At 39.1% G+C, this 18,254-nt stretch overlaps 1 long non-coding RNA gene across 1 annotated transcript; it reads left to right on the plus strand.

The window, feature by feature from the left end:
- The first annotated feature begins 5,132 nt into the window (after positions 1-5,132).
- Positions 5,133-6,242, plus strand: LOC148116952 (uncharacterized). Its single transcript, XR_015733983.1, has 4 exons — positions 5,133-5,190; positions 5,534-5,637; positions 5,915-5,949; positions 6,174-6,242. It is a non-coding gene; the product is annotated as an uncharacterized LOC148116952 (long non-coding RNA).
- The last annotated feature ends 12,012 nt before the right edge of the window (positions 6,243-18,254 follow it).

Below are 18,254 nucleotides of genomic sequence, written 5' to 3' on the forward strand. Positions count from 1 at the left end.
ATATCATTTAAAGACTGAAGAGGGAAAAGAACATTTCAGATAGCCACATTCATGGGTTGAAATGAGATGAAAGCAATATCATGAATATAGTGATGTAATTCAAGTGAATTACATTTGATTACCTGTATGTTCCCTGGGAAAAGCAGAAACCAAAGTAAATGCCATCTCAAATTCTAAGGGGTACCAGGAGGCAGCAATTCTGGGCCAGTATTAGGAGCTTGTTCAAGAAGTATCTCCACAATACTCAGATATTTGGTTCGTTTCATTTTATGGAAAGAGAATCCAGGGAGAGCAAGAGGTACCGGTATCTTTTTTCTTTTTTTTTTTATTGAAAAAGTTTTTCAAATACAGATTTTTCCCCCTTTTCCCCCCCTCCTCCCTAACCCCCCCTCCCCCTCCCCTCCCCCTGTGACTTCTTCATAATAAAACCCAAATTCATAACAGATTATATAATACTTTACCATCCACTTACTCCATCCCCCTATGCTGACCCTTTCTTTTTAATAAAATTATCATATCCCCCTTATACTATACTATACATTTCAAAGTGACATTCTATTATAACATTATTACTACCCCCCATACATATATCTCTTAAGTCAAATCTTTTATATATATTAATATAACATTTCAAAGCAACCTTCCACTATAAAACTATATAATAAATCCTAATTTAACATTCATTCAATTCAGCTACCCATTTCCTTCCCCCCATCGTTATATCTCTTAACTCAAATCTTTTACATACATTCACATCTAAACATAATATCCCTTTTCTTTAAGCTAAACAATCAGTAACCTAATCTGTCTCCACCCACTTTCCTACAAGACTACCATAGTTAATTGTTCTTAATATCTTTATTCTTCTGCCTACTCCACTAGAAAAAAAAATTCCCTTATGTAAATAAAATCCTATAAAGACTTTAAACTTGTAATCCATATAATATCTTCTGTAACGTCTTTCAGCTGGATAATAAACTCCATCACCCATGTTAGGGTAACATCACATCCAAATTCCAACAATATTTTCGGTATCTTCAATTACCATCTGCCCCCATCAGTAACAAATATCTTCATATTAAAAAAAAAACAACAACAACCACCCGAGTGACTTTATATTTATATTCCATATAATGTCTATAGAGGTGTCTTTTGTCCAGATTATTAATTCCAACCACCATAATAGGGTAACAACCAGATCTTCTGCGTGCCCCAATCCAGTAACTCTCTTGCCATATAACTCAGCATAAACGTAATATATTTATCAAGAAATCCAAAAAACAAAAAAAGATATTTCCAATCCATTCAATTTAAGGCCCTTTTCTCATCCCAAAAGTTCAGCACTGCAGAGGTCTGTCATTCTCCTCAGGATAAAATAAACCAATACTTTGCCCATTATCTTTTCATATATTCAATCATCTCTTAAATAACTGGCATTACACTGTTGTTTAGTTTAAAAGTTTTTGTTTTTGTGAGACCTGCTTCTTCTTTTCTTGACTTTTTGTGGGTTAAATCTCCGTCCTGAATTCCTTTCTGTAGATTGTGTATCAACTATTTGGTTTTCATACTGATCTATAACTTGATCTTGTTGGTTTTGCTTTTGTGGCTTAAATCTTTCTGGTTCTATAAATTGTATATCAACTGATAGATTTCGATGCTGGTTTGTGTCTTGATAAGTCATTACATTAGAATCCGGAACCGCCTCTCTTATATTAAATAGTCCAGCTGAGACCTCTGAGAGAGAATCCAGAAGTGACTCATCTGTGGAGACCTCTGTAATTTGTTGTTTCTTCATTACTTCCATCTCCTTCTGCTTTTCTTGAGTTTCTATCTCTTGTTGATTTTGCTTTTTAAGGACCTTGTAGTAAAATTCTTCCGCTTTTTCAACAGTATTTAATTGATATCTTTCTCCTTGATATCTCAATATTATACCCACTGGAGCATCCCACCTGAATAAAATATTTTGTTTTCTTAGCTCAGTCACCAAAAGTCCAAATTTCTTTCTATCTCTTAACATCTTAGGCAGCAATTCTTTAAATATTCAAATTTTTCTCCCATACAGTTGTGGAGTAGAATTGAAGGATTTTTGCACAATATCATTTCTTATTTCTTTATCTGTAAAGTATATCACCACATCTCTAGGCAATTGCCTTTGCTTTGCAATCCAAGAATTTACTCTATAGGCCTTGTCAATTTTACATGATACCTCCTCAGGATGAACCTTTAAGATCCCAGCCAGAACTTGAGCAGATGTTTTTCTTAAATCATCACAGTTATTTTCCTGTAAACCTCTCATTCTGATCGCAAATTCTGTAAGCCTGTATTGCATCATTACAACTTCTCTTTCAATTCCTTGCTTTATATCTTCTGCATTATAAATCACGTGACCAGCTTCCTTTTTAGACTTTACTTCTAAACTATTGTCTTGAATGTTTGTTAAATCATTTTCAATTCTTTGTATTTTATTATCCAAATTATAAATCTTATCTTCAACTTCCTCCATTTTACACTCTAGTAATTTAATATTTGTGTCCAACTTTATAACAACTTCTGAAAAACCATTAGTCACTGTTACAATCTTTCATTGCAGATTATCATACTTTAGTTGTATCATTTCTTTAATTTCCTGCCTTAATTTTTCAAATTTCTGGTTCACTGTCTCATAATATTTTGCCATTTCCTCCTGAAGAAATTCTTTTAAGTTAAAACCATTCTGCAGAGTCTGTAGGCTCAAAGCTTGTTCAGACAATTGTAAGTGGGGGAGCACCCCCCCCCACTGCTTGTCTATCAGGCTTTATAAGTTTTAACGCCATCCTGACAGCAAACTCTTTTTATTTTTTTAGTAAGAGAAAAACTTCCCCAAACAAGATCAAGTACAAATCTCCAAGAAGAAAGGAACTTAAAATAACTATTTTTCTTCCAAATTGTAGCCAGCACTATATATTCCGCTACTTTGTAGCTGTTACAGAAGGACTCTCATTTTCGGCTTTCTTCTACTTCCCAAGCCTCAGCGGTCGCCATTTTTAAAAAAAAATTCTTTTCTCTTTCACTCTAAAATGCGTATAAATTCTTTAAGGATACTTGCAGTTTAGGTCCCAAGTCCAAGTCTCATCTTTTTTTTTAAATAATCCATCTGTTAAATTCGTTGTTCGATCCGGTTCCAGTGCCTTGCTCTGCAAAAAAGGCAGAGTCCTCCCAAAGCCCGGAGCAACGGCGAGCAGGAATAGGGAGCCACTACCTGCTCGTCCCCAAGAGTTAAAAAAAAACTCTGGAGACTTCGCAGAGGGCTCTACCTGCCCTCGCCTGCTCTAACTCACATTTCCGTCAGGAAATGGAGTTTTTCGAGCCACCTTTCAGGTGTAAAGGCAGCTCTTTACAGGCTTCGGGGCTGGCGGTCTCAAAGGACCATCTGGCGGCAGCGGAAGCCAGACCGGAAGCCCGAGGTACCGGTACCTTGAACTATAACCCTGATTCTCCTGGAATGCCAGAAAAAGTAATATTCCAACTGACAAAAATAGCAAAGAAGGAACTTTAATGGTGGACGTGTGATAAAGCAAAGAAATTTTGGAGTAAGGTTCATATTATAATTCTAATTTAAGAAAGTTCTTAAAACGAAATAAAAATGAAACTTTTCTTTGGGGTTTAATGGAAAAAGACTTGGAGGAAAAAAATGTAACTTTGATCTTATATATCTTGACAGCAGCAAGATTATTATACACACAAAAATGGAAGGACACTTCAATTCCCACTGTGGACGAATGGCTACAGAAGCTGATGGAGTTGGCAGAAACGGCTAAATTGACCATTTTGATTAAAGAAAAGAATATAAGTACTTTTGTTCCCACATGGACTGCTTCTGAACTTTGGGCTTCAAGTGGAAAAAAATGATCCAATAAAAATATTAAACTGTGAAAAGAAATGTCTTATGCAAGATCCATTAAAGCAACGTATTTCATATTTGCAATTGTTCAACATTTCACAACAGTAATAACAGTCCTAACAGCCCTATAAATATAGACTGTGATCCATTCCAGATCTAATACCAGTTCCCAAACAGCCTTGAGATGAAGTTCTATTACCTTTTATTGGGAATTGCCCTTCTTGTCTGCCTACCTTTGCCAGGTAAGATATGCATAACAGCAAGAAATACATTTACTTTTCTTTTCTTATTTTCTTTTCTAAGAAACTAAGCTGTCACAGTTCTTCTGTATAACTTAGTACCTGCATAAAAGTACAGAAAAGATGCCTATCAGTTCCTTAAAGAATAGGCTTTGGGAATTTGTTGCGCAGATGTCACTCATAAATTTAGCAACATTGCTCAGTCCTTACTTTTTCTGAAAAAGAAACAACAGTTCAATGCAGTGTGTCCTGTTTTCATTTTCAGTTGTAAAAATAAGAAAAGGAGGCAGAAACGAGGACTTTGGGGCAGACATTACAAGCAAATAAACTTTAATAAAGGACTAGCAAAGCTTTATTTCCAGTCCTTTTTTCATGTACCAACAAAGGATATTATTTGTAGTTCAGGGCTGAAATGATATTCCCCACGCTTTCTTCATGTTTATTTATATATAGTACCAGTACATAAACAGACATACTTGCCCAGCTTGTGCGCTGCTGCAGATGCACATTAAATCACTTGGTTTTCATATTGTCCTATCTGATTAGCCCACTAGGAGTTAAATAAAACAATTTTTATTTTGGATATCAGCTGGTTTCCCTGGTTCTCCCAATGCAGTAATACAGTGGCTTTCAACCTTTTGGGCACCAGGGACTGGTTCCATGGAGAGAGGTTTTTCTGTGGACCGGAGGGGCATGGTTTTTGTGTGCTGCCTATATCCCGCAGATGGGGATTCGCTTGTTTGCGCAGACTAGTTTCTGGCATGTGGCAGACCGGTGCCAGTCCGGGGATTGGGGATCCCTGCAGGAATAGGCATAAGAGTCAATTGAAGAATGCCCCAGCTATCAGTGTTGACTGTATTGTGTATTTTTTGTGATGCCATAGATTTTCAGCATATGCATGTAAAGGTTCCTCTCGCACATATGTGCTAGTTGTTCCCAATTCTAGGCGGTGGTGCTCATCTCCGTTTCAAAGCCGAAGAGCCAGTGCTGTCTGAAGACGTCTCCGTAGTCATGTGGCCGGAATGACAAAATGCCAAAGGTGCACGGAACGCTGTTACCTTCCCACCAAAGGTGGTCCCTATTTTTCTATTTGCATTTTTTACGTGCTTTTGAACTGCTAGGTTGGCAGAAGCTGGGACAAGTAACAGGAGCTCACCCCATTACACAGCATTAGGGATTCAAACCGCTGAACTGGCGACCTTTCGATCGACAAGCTCAGCATCTTAGCCACTGAGCCACCGCATTCCTTAAATGTGTTAAATGCATGTAGATACATTTAAAATGGCATAGACCGCAGGCAGATCAAGAAGGAAAGATGAATTGCTTCCTGATCTGAAAGGGGGAAAATTACCAACATATGGAGGAGACATCCAGATATTCTTTTCAGCTGTGCCCATTTTTATATATATTTCAGGTGCCATGCAAGGGTTTCCGGAATGCAGCAATAAAGGTGGATTTTGCCATCTTCTTCGTTGCCCTGGAGGCACCGATCAAATTGGAGTTTGTATTCTGGAAAAGGTGAGTCTAAATTTCATGCATGAAAAAAAAAAATCTCTGGTCATGAATGGATGGAGACTGGGACTCTGTTATTTGCACTTGGGGAAGTTTCCATTGCTAAAACTGAGAGCCATCTTTTTCAGTGCAAGGGGTGGTAGGTAAATACAAGCTGTAGATGTCAGAGAAGAGAATGTTTAATCTTCCCATGCAATTTCAACACAGTCCTATTAGAATCAGGCTAAGATGTTTGTTCTGTATTTCAGTTTTTTTATTTACATAATTTTGCCATCTCCTCCAGGCACCTATCAAGCTCGAGATTCCATGCTGTAAAACGTGAGTCTAAATTTCATGCATGAAAAAAAAATATCTGGTCATGAATTGATGGAGACTGGGATCCTGTTATTTGTTCTGTATTTCAGTTTTTTTATTTACATAATTTCTAACTTTTGGAATAGCAATTCACTAGCCCTTGTTCTTCATATGAATAATAACACAATGGTAGTACTACTCTAACAAGCAAGACTTTTTAAAGAAAATATACGTCATATTTTCTACAGGATCCGCCGAACTGAAACATCTTAATCTGATAATATACCTGTCAGGTAGGTTGACTGAATAGAAATGAGCATCCCAAGGTCCACCATTTAAGCTCACATTCACTAGGATTTCACTATCAAAGTTTTATTCTTGAAGAATGTATTTTATTCTCCTTATGTACACTAAGAGCATACACACCAAAGACAAATTCCTTGTGTGTCCAATCACATTTGGCCAATAAAGAATTCTATTCTATTCTATTAATTTTCTATCATTACAGTGTAATTCTTTAACATTTTGCAAACAATTAATGCAATCAAGATCCGAATTTTGAATATATTATACAATTGTATCATGTTACTTTCATCATCTTTTTGTAGGAGATGATGCAGTTACTGCTGCTTCTTCCAGGATTGAGAAATTGGACCAAAGAATACTGTTACCTCTTGCTTCTTGCAATTCTGACTCCTTTAATGCTCATCCAAACTGCTCTTCATCAAGCTTTGGAGCACCTTTTCTACCAAAGTCAAATTTAACAGAGATGTTGAAAAATCTTAACTTTTGCCGCTTTTGAATACAAGCAAACTTGCAGTGAACGTGTGCTGGTTTTTATTTATTTATTGAAATTGCTTTCAAAAGTGTGTTTGAGGGTTTCGGTTGACTAAAACTGCCAAGGAAAAACAGGAGGCATACAGGGTAGTGGAAGAAATGTTACTTATTTAAGAATTTTTTTTGTGGCTGCCCAACTCACTCTCAGTGGCTTCTGGTGGCTTAAAAGGATAAAAGATCAATATAGAAGCAATAAAAAGCAATAATCTCATACACACACACCCTGTGACAACCAACAAATAAGCTACTTGATAGGCTCCATCTCACTCTGGGGTCTTCAGGCCTGTTGGTAAAATCAGTCTTCAGGACCTTGAGAAGGTGGGTCAAAGTGGGGGTCAATCTTATCTCCATGGGAATGATGTTCCACAGGAAGAGAGCCACCTTAGAGAAGACCCTTTTTCTTAGTCCAACTAGATGGACCTCCTTAGCAGAGGGGACTCATAAATTGGGTCCCTGTTCTAGTGGTTGTAGTAATTGTGACTGTGAAAGACACTTCAAATAATATCAGTAATTCAAATATGTCCTGAATCAGATGATCAAACACCCTGGCCAGGGCATCCTGGGATCTTACCTGCACCATTCTCCTGACCCCAATGACCAGGGGTTTTGTTCAATAGATGCAAGAGGAAATCAGTCTGGAACCTATTGTTTTGGATAATTAGGACCTTATCAGGGACGGATATACTGACTTGGAGTTCCCATGGGCCCTGAAGAGCTAGCCTATCCAACAATGAGAACAATGCTCCACAGTTATGCTTTCACGCTGGCCAACTTGAGAGAACTTCAAGCATCACAGGGTTTGATTGATATTGAATTCTGTACTAATTAACTATTCTAGCGATTTGACAAATAGAAATATCAGAACCTTAATAGCACTAGCTAGCACTTAGATTTATATATCACACCATGGTGCTTTACAGCACTCTCTGAGCAATTTACAACATCAGCCTATTGTTCCCAACAATCTGGGTTCTCATTTAACCAACCTCAGAAGGATGAAAGGATGGGTCAACCTTGATTGGTCAGGATCAAACTCCTGGCAGTGGGCAGAATTAGCGTGCAACACTGCATTTTAACCACTACACCACTATGCATTGATTAGAAAGCAGATTAAAACGAATCTAAAGGCAGATTAAAATCAAAATATTTGGACAAGAAAGTAGTTCTACATAAATCATGCTACAACTCATTCAGGCTTGAATGTTATCAGCAACTACCCAGAATAAAAATATTTCTTCCAGAAAGCAAATAATTGATTTATTTATATGTGCCATTTTTGACACCTAGAAACCACATAGATAATGTTATCTCTAACCTGGTCTTTCAGGTCTCCCAAGCAAGAGGCCGCTGAAGTCTATTAAAGCTGGCCCTGATTCTTCCTCAGTTTAGAAATCAAAAGAGAAAATTCAGAAACAGACCCCTAAATGCATACCTGCTCATTTTGGAGTAGCTGAATGATAGTTTAAAACACCACCATCTCTGCAGAGAGAGCATTCAGTTGAGGTCAGACTTAAAATGGACGGGTAGAAAATAGAGGAAGGAAACTACACAATTACTTTCAAACAGTTTAGTTGTTGTTTTCTCCCGTGCACTCAGCGTAAGATCTCTCAGAAAATAATATTTTTCTGAGAGATCTTGCACTGTACAACTTAGATCTGTACAATTCTATAAAGAAAAATCCTGTTCAACTTGCCAGCATATAGATTATTTTCAGTTATCTTCCATTATAAAATCAACGATTCTCCATGTGATATGCAGCTACATTTCCATTCAAGGTATTATCAATGATAATGTTGCCACAAAGATTGTTTAGATTCCTGTATTTGTTTTGTTGTCCAAAGGTAAAAGTGAGAAGTTAAAGCTTGCTAACTTCACCTGGCACTTCCATAGGAACTGATATTTCCAATGCTTCTAAATGTAATGCTTACAAGCTTATAAGAAAGGTTTTCCTTTTTTATAGCTTCAGTGGTTCAAGGCATATGACACAGATGCACTTCTGTTAAACCACAAACCACTAACTGTTTTAAAGTCTTACTTAAGAAAAACTTGCATTATGGAGAGTGGCAGTTGTTTAATGTGGTCACCATCACGTTGCCGTCATTGAACAATATTGGCCAGGAAAAGAAAAACGGTTTCAACAATTACAACACATGGATATATGGATTCCATGTTCAGTATCCTTTGATGAAGATTGCTTTAGCCTGCTCATAAACCATGGACAACATCAGGAGAATATCCGGATTCAGGATTGTTCACTTCTCAAGAAGGATGCATATACACACATCACTTCTACTTGGACAATGTCTTATTACAAAGTATGTTGTTTTCAATTAAAAAAGATTACCCATCATCTTTTAATTTAGTGTCTCTTTCCTATATCTGCTATTTCTTGAGTAGTTCTAAGTTCCATATTTTTTTCATAATTTATTTTTCTTGCAACTTCTCCTTTACTATTCTTCCTAAGGTCTAACTAGAATAATTATATTCCTTATTATTTCATTATTTCATTATTCTTTCAAATAGTATAATTGCAGTTCTATGTTAGCACCCTCTGTTCTGATCCCAGTCCTGCACGCTACCAACTATTTCTTCCTTGGCTAAATTATTTCTGGTAGGGACTGGTTCCTTGAGCTACTGCCTGTCTCCCATAGTATCTACCTGGCTGATTTGATCTGGCAGGATTGGTGCAGTCCTGATTCCATCAATTAGACACTGCCACCTATTGGGGTCCCTGAAGTACTTCTTCTTTGTAGCAGCATATAACAATTACTGGTAGTTGATAGTTTGTAAATCACTTAGTCCAGGGGTCAGCAATCTGTGGCTCTAGAGCCACATGTGGCTCTTTCACCCCTCTGCTGCTGCTCCCTGTCACTCAAAATATACGTCACAACTGCCAATGTGCGACACCCGCCAGCACACAATTTATTGAGCCTTTCAATCCTCGGTGGGCCAACCATGGATAAATCCAAAAAGATAAAAGTTTCAGAAGAAAATGGTGGCTCAGCAGACTGAAAGCATTGTGATTAACACCAGCTGTCTGCAATTACTGTAAGTTCGAATCTCACCAGGTTCAAGGTTGACTCAGCCTTCCATCCTTTCTAAGGTAGGTAAATTGAGGACCCAGTTTGTGGAGCAATAAGCTGACTTTGTATAAATATACAAAAGTATGAAGGCTATTGCTTAACACATTGTAAGCCGCCCTGAGTCTCCGGAGAAGGGCGGCATATAAATCAAATAAAAAAAAATAGAATGTTTATTTCAACTACATATGCTAGTTTTCCTGCCCAATCTGTTGCTTCAGCTTATTGTAATTATTTTTTTTAACTGCACTGCATCTTGTTGTCAAATTATCCCCAAATATTTTACCTTATTTGTGACCTGTATCTTTGAAATCTCCGTCAATTCCTCTTTTTGCCTTTTCAACCTATTTTTGGTCATAATCTTGATTTTATCTTTATTAATTTTCAAGCCAGCTACTGTCCCAAACTCACCAATAGATTCTATCAATTTATTTATTGTTGTTAATGGTTCTTCAATAATAAAGACCAGGTCATCTGCAAAGGCTTGCAATTTATATTCTTCTTTCCGAATTTTCATGCCTTTTATCTCTTTTTCTTCTCTAATATTTCTATTTAGGACTTCCAGTGTCAGAATGAACAACAATGGCGACAACGGGCATCCTTCTATCTCAATATATAGTTTCAATTGCCTGGATAAATTTCCTACCAAAGCCCATCTCTTCCATTTGAAGTATCATAAATCATCAATTCAGATTATTAAAAGTTTTTTGAGCATCTAGAAATATCAACATCATCTGCTTTTCAGGATGTGTTCATAGTATTCTAAAGTGTCCAGAATTATTCTTATATTGTCTCTAATTTGTCTTTTTGGAACAAAACCATTTTGATCTGTATGTATAAAGTTATTCAAATATCTCTTGAGCCTTTCTGCCAATATTGATGCAAAAATTTTATAGTCTGAATTTAGCAGAAATATAGGCCTATAATTTTTAATTTGTTGTGGGTCTGTATCTTCTTTATGTGAATGTGATTTATGTGATATGCCTCAGTCCATGATTTGGGTATTTTCTTCTTTGTCATCACTTCGTTCATCCAGTAGTGGGAGACTTAAATGATCTTGTAGTGTCCTATAATATTCGACAGATAGGCCATCTGGCCCTGGTGCCTATCCATTCTTTTGTTTCTTAATTGCTTCTGTTAATTCCATCATGGTAATAGTCCCCTCCAACATCTCCTCCACATCTTTAGAAAGCCGAGGTAATTTGGCATCATGCAGATATCTTATCACATTTTCATCTTCTATCATCTCTCTCTTATAAAGTTGTCAATAATATTCTTGTATTATTTTTCCCATTTCTTTATTTCCAAATTTCCTTTGCCCATGGTCGTCAATTAATTGTGTTATTTTCCTTGATTCTCTTTCTTTTTTCAATTTATATGCTAACCACCTTCCTGGTTTATTCGCATTTTCGAAATAGTTCTGTTTAGCACTTCTTATTTTTTGGGCTAGTTCTTCCTTCTCCAATAAGTCCATTTTATGCTTTAATGTGTCCATTTTTATCTTTACATCTTTCTTACATGGATCTTTCTGGCGTTCCTTTTCAAATCTCTTATGTTCATCAATTAGCATTTTAGCAGTTCGTCTTTTCTTCAAATTTCTTTTTCTTGTATAGTCCATTATTAGACTTCTAGCATAGGCCTTCATTGTATCCCATAAATTTTGAGCCGATGTGTCTTCTTTCTTGTTTTCTTTAAAAAGGAAAGTCAATTCTCTCTCCATTTTCTGTACGAACTCTTTCTCTTTTAATATTGTGTTATTTAAAGTCCATCTAGATTTTCTTTTCCAGCCTTTCCAGGTAGCAGTTATTTCTATTTTCACATTGTCTGTCTTCAAAGTCAAGTCCATTGTTGTCCAAATCATATCTAATCTAGACTAGGATGAGTGTCTATCAGAATAGAAAGTATACTGTCTATTTTTCCCATTTCTGTATCTCCATACGTCTTTCAAATTAACTTCCTCTATCATCTTAAAGAAGGTTTGCGGTAATGTTTTTCTGGTATGTCTTACTGGTTTAAGTGTGTTATAATCCATCTTTTCATCTACCACTCCATTAAAATTGCCCATCATGCATATATTGTCATATTCAATTTCAATTATTTTCATGTGCAACTTTCTATAAAAATCACTTTGATTATTATTTGGAGCGTATATTGCAACCAACAAAATTTTCATATTATTGTCCATTATTTCCACCATCAAGATTCTGCCCTCTGAATCTGCATATATTTGTTTCGTAGGTATTGAATTTCTAATATATAAAACAACTCCTCTCTTTTTACTTTGTGGCAATGATAAAAAAGTTCTACCCAGTTTGGGCCATATCAATAGTTGTTCGTATTGCTTTTTAATATGAACTTCTTGCAGGCATATTATATCAAATTTTAATTTCTCTAATTTATGAAACACTTTACTCCTTTTAACTACTGAGTTGGGTCCATTTATGTTTATTGAAATTAGTTTTGTTTCTTCCATGTTCATACTCACATAGGGGGACACACTCTGGACCTGATTTTTGTCTCTGGTCAGTGGTTGAATGATCTTGGTAGAGGGGATCTAGACATCAAACCCTTGTCATGGACAGATCATTCGCTCCTTCACTTAGACTTTCCTACCGCTTTCCCCCGCCGCAGGGAGACGGAACCGACCAAATGGTTCCGTCCCAGGCGCCTGATGGACCCCGAAAGGTTCCTGATGGAGCTTGGGCCGTTTCCTGAGACTCTGGCACATGACTCGACTGAAGAGCTGGTGGCCACCTGGGAGAGTGCGGCCGCCGGAGCTTTGGACCGCGTCGTGCCTTTGCGGCCTCTGACCCGATGCCGATCTCAATTGGCTCCTTGGTTCTCTGAGGAGCTGAGAGAGATGAAGCGTCGGAAAAGACGCCTAGAGAGCATTTGGAGGACTAGTCAATCCGATTCCGACCGGACACAGGTGAGGTCTTATATCAAGACCTACCTAGTGGCGATAAAAGCGGCGAAATCTAACCATTTCTCCGCTCTTATCGCATCTGCAGAGAACCGCCCAGCCGCCCTGTTTAAGGTGACCCACTCCCTTCTTCGGGGGGGAGTGCGGGAAGATCCCTTGCAAGGCCGCGCTGAGGATTTTGTGCAATTCCTGCATGATAAAGTCGCTCGGATTCGGGATGGCTTGGACTCCGATTGGATGAGTCCAGGGGAGGAGACAGGGGCAGGCCTTGAGAATATTATCTGGGAGGAGTTTGATCCTGTGGCTCCTGAGGATGTGGACAGGGTTCTGGGTAGGATTAGTGCCGCCACATGTTTATTGGACCCGTGTCCCTCCTGGTTGGTACTGGCCTCCCGGGAGGTTACACGAGGCTGGCTCCAGGGGATTATAACTGCTTCTCTGAGTGAGGGTGCCTTTCCCGCTGCCTTGAAAGAGGCGGTGGTGAGGCCCCTCCTCAAGAAGCCTTCCCTGGACCCGGCGGAATTAGCTAACTACCGTCCGGTCTCCAACCTTCGTTTTGTGGTGAAGGTTGTTGAGAGTGTGGTGGCACGACAACTGCCCGGGCACCTGGATGAAGCTATCTATCTAGACCCGTGCCAGTCGGGCTTCAGGCAGGGGCACAGCACAGAAACGGCATTGGTCGCGTTGGTGGATGATCTCTGGAGGGCTCGGGACAAGGGTTGCTCCTCTGTCCTAGTCCTATTAGATCTCTCAGCGGCTTTTGATACCATCAACCATGGTATCATGCTGCGGCGGTTAAGAGGGTTAGGAATAGGGGGCACTGTTCTGCGGTGGTTCTCCTCCTTCCTCTCTGACCGCTCGCAGTTCATGTTGGCAGGGGGGCAGAGGTCGACCTCGAGGCATCTCGCATGGGGAGTTCCACAAGGGTCGGTCCTCTCGCCCCTTCTGTTCAACATTTATGTGAAGCCGCTGGGTGAGATCATCCGTGGTTTTGGGGTGAAGTGTCATCTGTACGCTGATGATACTCAGCTGTACATTTCCACCCCAGACCACCCCAACGATGCCCTTGATGTGATGTCTCGCTGCCTGGAGGCTGTGCGGGTCTGGATGGGGAGGAACAGGCTCAGACTCAACCCGTCTAAGACCGAGTGGCTGTGGCTTCCGGCGTCCCGATATAGTCAGCAGGTACCATCGCTGACTATTGGGGGTGAATCTTTGCCCCCCACAGAGAGGGCTCGCAATCTGGGTGTCCTCCTGGACGCACGGCTGTCTTTAGAAGAGCATATGACGGCCGTGGCCAGGGGGGCCTTTTATCAGGTTCGCCTGATCCGCCAGTTGCAGCCCTTTCTGGACCGGGACGCCTTGCGCACGGTCACTCATGCCCTTGTCACCTCCCGGCTGGACTATTGTAATGCTCTCTACATGGGGCTCCCCTTGAAGAGCAATCGGAGGCTCCAACTGGTCCAGAATGCGGCCGCGCGGGTGGTTATGGGCGCAACTCGTTGTGCCCGCGTGACACCCCTCCTGCGCGAGCTGCACTGGCTCCCAGTGGTCTTCCGGGTGCGATTCAAGGTGTTGGTTACCACCTTTAAAGCGCTCCATGGCATAGGACCCGGGTACCTTCGAGACCGACTTCTGCCACCAATAGCCTCCCACCAACCAGTCCGCTCCCACAGAGAGGGTCTCCTTAGGGTGCCATCAGCCAAGTTATGTCGGCTGGCGACACCCAGGGGGAGGGCCTTCTCTGTGGGAGCCCCAGCCCTGTGGAATGAACTGCCCCCGGAAATACGTAAGATCTCCGACCTCCGGGTGTTTTGTTGCGCTTTGAAGACCCTGTTGTTCCGCCAGGCCGGGCTATCAACTTAATAATTTTAAATTGGGGTATTTTAAATTTTTGGGGTTTTAAATCGGCCAAATCTATTTAATTATTTTAATTTTTAATTATTGTTGTGTCTTGTGTTTTTAAATTGGCTGTACACCGCCCTGAGTCCTTCGGGAGAAGGGCGGTATAGAAATAAAATTATTATTATTATTATTATTATTATACCTTATATGTAGGTTTTGTTGCTCTAGTTGATCTTACTTAACATTGTTACTTGTGTTCTACCACTCCACCAACAGCGCCTTCTGTTGATTCAATCATAGCCAATTCTTCTTCTGTAAATTTTAATGGCACTACTGTAGTTGAAAATTCCATTTCCATTTCCGCTTCTTTTCCTTTAAAAAAGTCTTCATAAAAGGCTCTCGCTTTATCAGTTGTATCCAATCTGTATCTTTGAAGTTGCCACGTTAAGATTAACCCTTCTGGTATCAGCCATCTATAATTAATTCCTTTTTGGATTAAGATTTTGGTCAAGAACTGGTATTCTCTTCTCAAGTCTCTCACCTTTCTTGGTATTTATCTCAGAACCATCACTTCTTTCTCCTTATGCTTCAGGGTTTTTTCTCTGGCCACCTGTAAAATTTGTGCTTTAAGCAATTTCTTACTAAATCTTATATGTACTTCTCATGGCAATTTATTATGCAGTGCATATCTAGTGTAGACTCGATATATCTCGTCTACCCCTTCCATCACCTTCTAGAAAGGTGATGGATTAGCCACCATCACCTTCTGAGGCACTAGAAATTTAGAAATTTCTAGTGCCTTAGCCAGCATCCCAATCATAACATCTGGCAAATTTTCTCCCTTTTCTTATTCCACATTTTGAAATCTAAGGTAAAATTCCACTTTATCCATTTCCAACCCAATTACGTTGCTCCCTTCTTGCTGAATCTCTCCCAATCTATGCTCTATATCTCTCATTTTTTCCTCTTTTTGCTCCTCCTTTTTCTCCAGTTTCAACAACCTTTCTTCATATTTTGACATTGCTTGCTGAATGTTGACCACTTTTTCATCTGTCTTAAGTAATTGCTGTTCCATCCTCTGGACTCTCTCTTCTGCCTTCAACAAAGAAACGGAAGACGCGCTGATCCAACTTGAGATGGACAAGGCCTCGTTTTTCTTGCGTTTCCAGAACATCCTGGAAGATAAAGATGAGGATTTAGGTGATAAGATAGCGGAGTTGATTGCAGAAACTCTGCAGCAAGACAAGCAGGAAATAATTCGTGAGATCGATGAGGTGTACAGAGTCCAGACAAATTACGTAAGAAGAAACAGACTCCCCAGAGAGGTCCATGTGCGCTTTGCTAGAAAAAAAGTTAGGGATATTCTGTATAATATAGCGCGGGAGGAAAAAATTACCTACGGGGGAAAAGAAATTAATATTTTGAAACAAATTCCGAGAAGAGTGAGGGAAAGGAGGAGAAACTATAGGTTTTTGACAAATCATCTAAACAGGAGAAATATAATTTTTAGGTGGCTTTTGCCGGAAGGACTGCAAATTTCCTGGCAAGGGAGGAAAATAAGAATTGATTGTCTAAGTGATGCTCAAGACTTTTTAGAACAACTAAGGGGAGGAGAGGAGGAACAAACCAGTAAGGAGGATAACGAGATAGCAAATACAGAAGAAGAGATATCCCAAGAGCAAATTACTAGGGAAGACATAGAAGAGGAGAAGAAAAAGGAGGATACTGAGGAAAGAGGGAAAAAATCAAGGCCAGTGAGAGCAGTAACTTTAAAAGGTAAATAAGAACAAGAGTCTAGAAACTAATTTCAGGAATGAACGATACCAAGATCATATCGGTAAATGTGAATGGATTAAACGATTACAAAAAAAGAAGGATAATACTGTCGAAATTGGTGAAACAAAATCCCGATATTATCTGCATCCAAGAGGTCCATATAAAAAAAGATGAAGCCGAATATTTAAATTACTGTAAATTTGGTAAAGTATTTTCCTCATTAGCTGAGAAAAGGAAAAGGGGGGTTGCTATCTATGTTAAGAAAGGAATAACGGCAGAATGTAAATATAAAGATGAAAAAGGGAGAATACTCATAGTTGAAATAATGAGAGGTAACTCTAGACTGTTATTAGTAGGGGTTTATGCACCGAATAAAAAACAAGGGAAATTCTATAGGAAACTGCAGGAACAGTTGGCAAATTGGGCACATCTTGAAATATGTATGCTAGGGGATTTTAATGGAATTGTAGATCCAAAGCTTGATTATAAGTGCGATATAACCAAAAAGAATAAAAGACCTCCCTTACCAAAGATTTTCTTTGATTTGGTGGATGAGATAAATTTAATTGACATGTGGCATACCTTACACCCCCAGGACAGACAATATACATTTTACTCCATCCCACAGAACTCCTGGTCCAGAATCGATATGGTTTGGGTTACTAGAAAATTGGCATTAGAAATCAAGAAAGTTAACATGGGCATCAATACTTGGGCAGATCATAAGCTCCTTGAAATCAGTTGGTCCCATGATACGAAGAAAATACAACAGAGATGGAGCTTAAGGACCAATCTCCTAAATGAAAAAGAGTTCACACTCAAATTGAATGAAGAAATCAAACGCTTCTTCTTAGAAAATGGAAATCGAGGGACAGCCAAAGAAATTGTGTGGGACACTATGAAGGCCTATGTCAGAGGAGTAGCCATCTCATATACTGCCTTTAAAAATAAGGAAAAAAGAAAGAATAGAGAAGAACTTACTCAAAAATTATTACAAACTGAGGCTGAATTACAGCAACGACCGGGAGATGAGGTGACGAAACAACAGTGGTTGATGATGAGACATAGACTGAATCTATTGGACCAGGAGGAGGTAGCTCAAAAAATAAGAAGATCTAAGCACTATTGTTTCGAGAACGCTAACAAGTCGGGGAGATGGCTGGCATATAAATTAAAAAAAGAGAAGGAAAAAAACCAAATACTAGCCTTAGAAGATCCACAGGGCATCCTGTTGACGAAGGAAGAAGACAAATTAGAAAGCATAAGAAAATTTTATGAATGTCTTTACAAAAATGAAGGAATTGAGTTAAACAAGGTAGAACAGTATTTGTTGGAAGCCAACCTTCCTCAAATTCCGGAAGAAGAAAAGGAAATGTTAAATGGGAAGATCACCATAGGGGAGTTAAAAACCGCCTTATCCAAAATAAAGAAGAATAAAACCCCAGGCCCTGATGGTCTCCCCGGAGAATTATATCAAAAATTTGATGACGCTCTGAAACTGGAATTGTTAGAAATTCTAAATGATGTTATTGCTGGCATAACAATCCCAGACTCCTGGAGGGAAGCATACCTGACGATCATTCTGAAAGAAGGTGCCGACCCGAAGCAGATTTCCAACTATAGACCTATCTCACTGCTTAACGCAGATTACAAATTATTTATGACTATAATAGCGGAGAGATTCAAGAAAATTTTAAATAGATGGATACATAAGGATCAAAATGGTTTTCTCCCAGGGAGACAGATTAGAGACAATTTGAGAACAGTTTTAAATACCATTGAATATTATGAACAATACCCTGGAAAACAGATGGCTTTAATGTTTGTCGATGCCCAAAAGGCATTCGACAATCTGAATTGGACCTTCA

The sequence above is a fragment of the Pantherophis guttatus genome, chromosome 1 (genome assembly GCF_059756535.1).
Source record: "Pantherophis guttatus breed Tessera chromosome 1, ASM5975653v1, whole genome shotgun sequence".
Classification (NCBI taxonomy): domain Eukaryota; kingdom Metazoa; phylum Chordata; class Lepidosauria; order Squamata; family Colubridae; genus Pantherophis; species Pantherophis guttatus.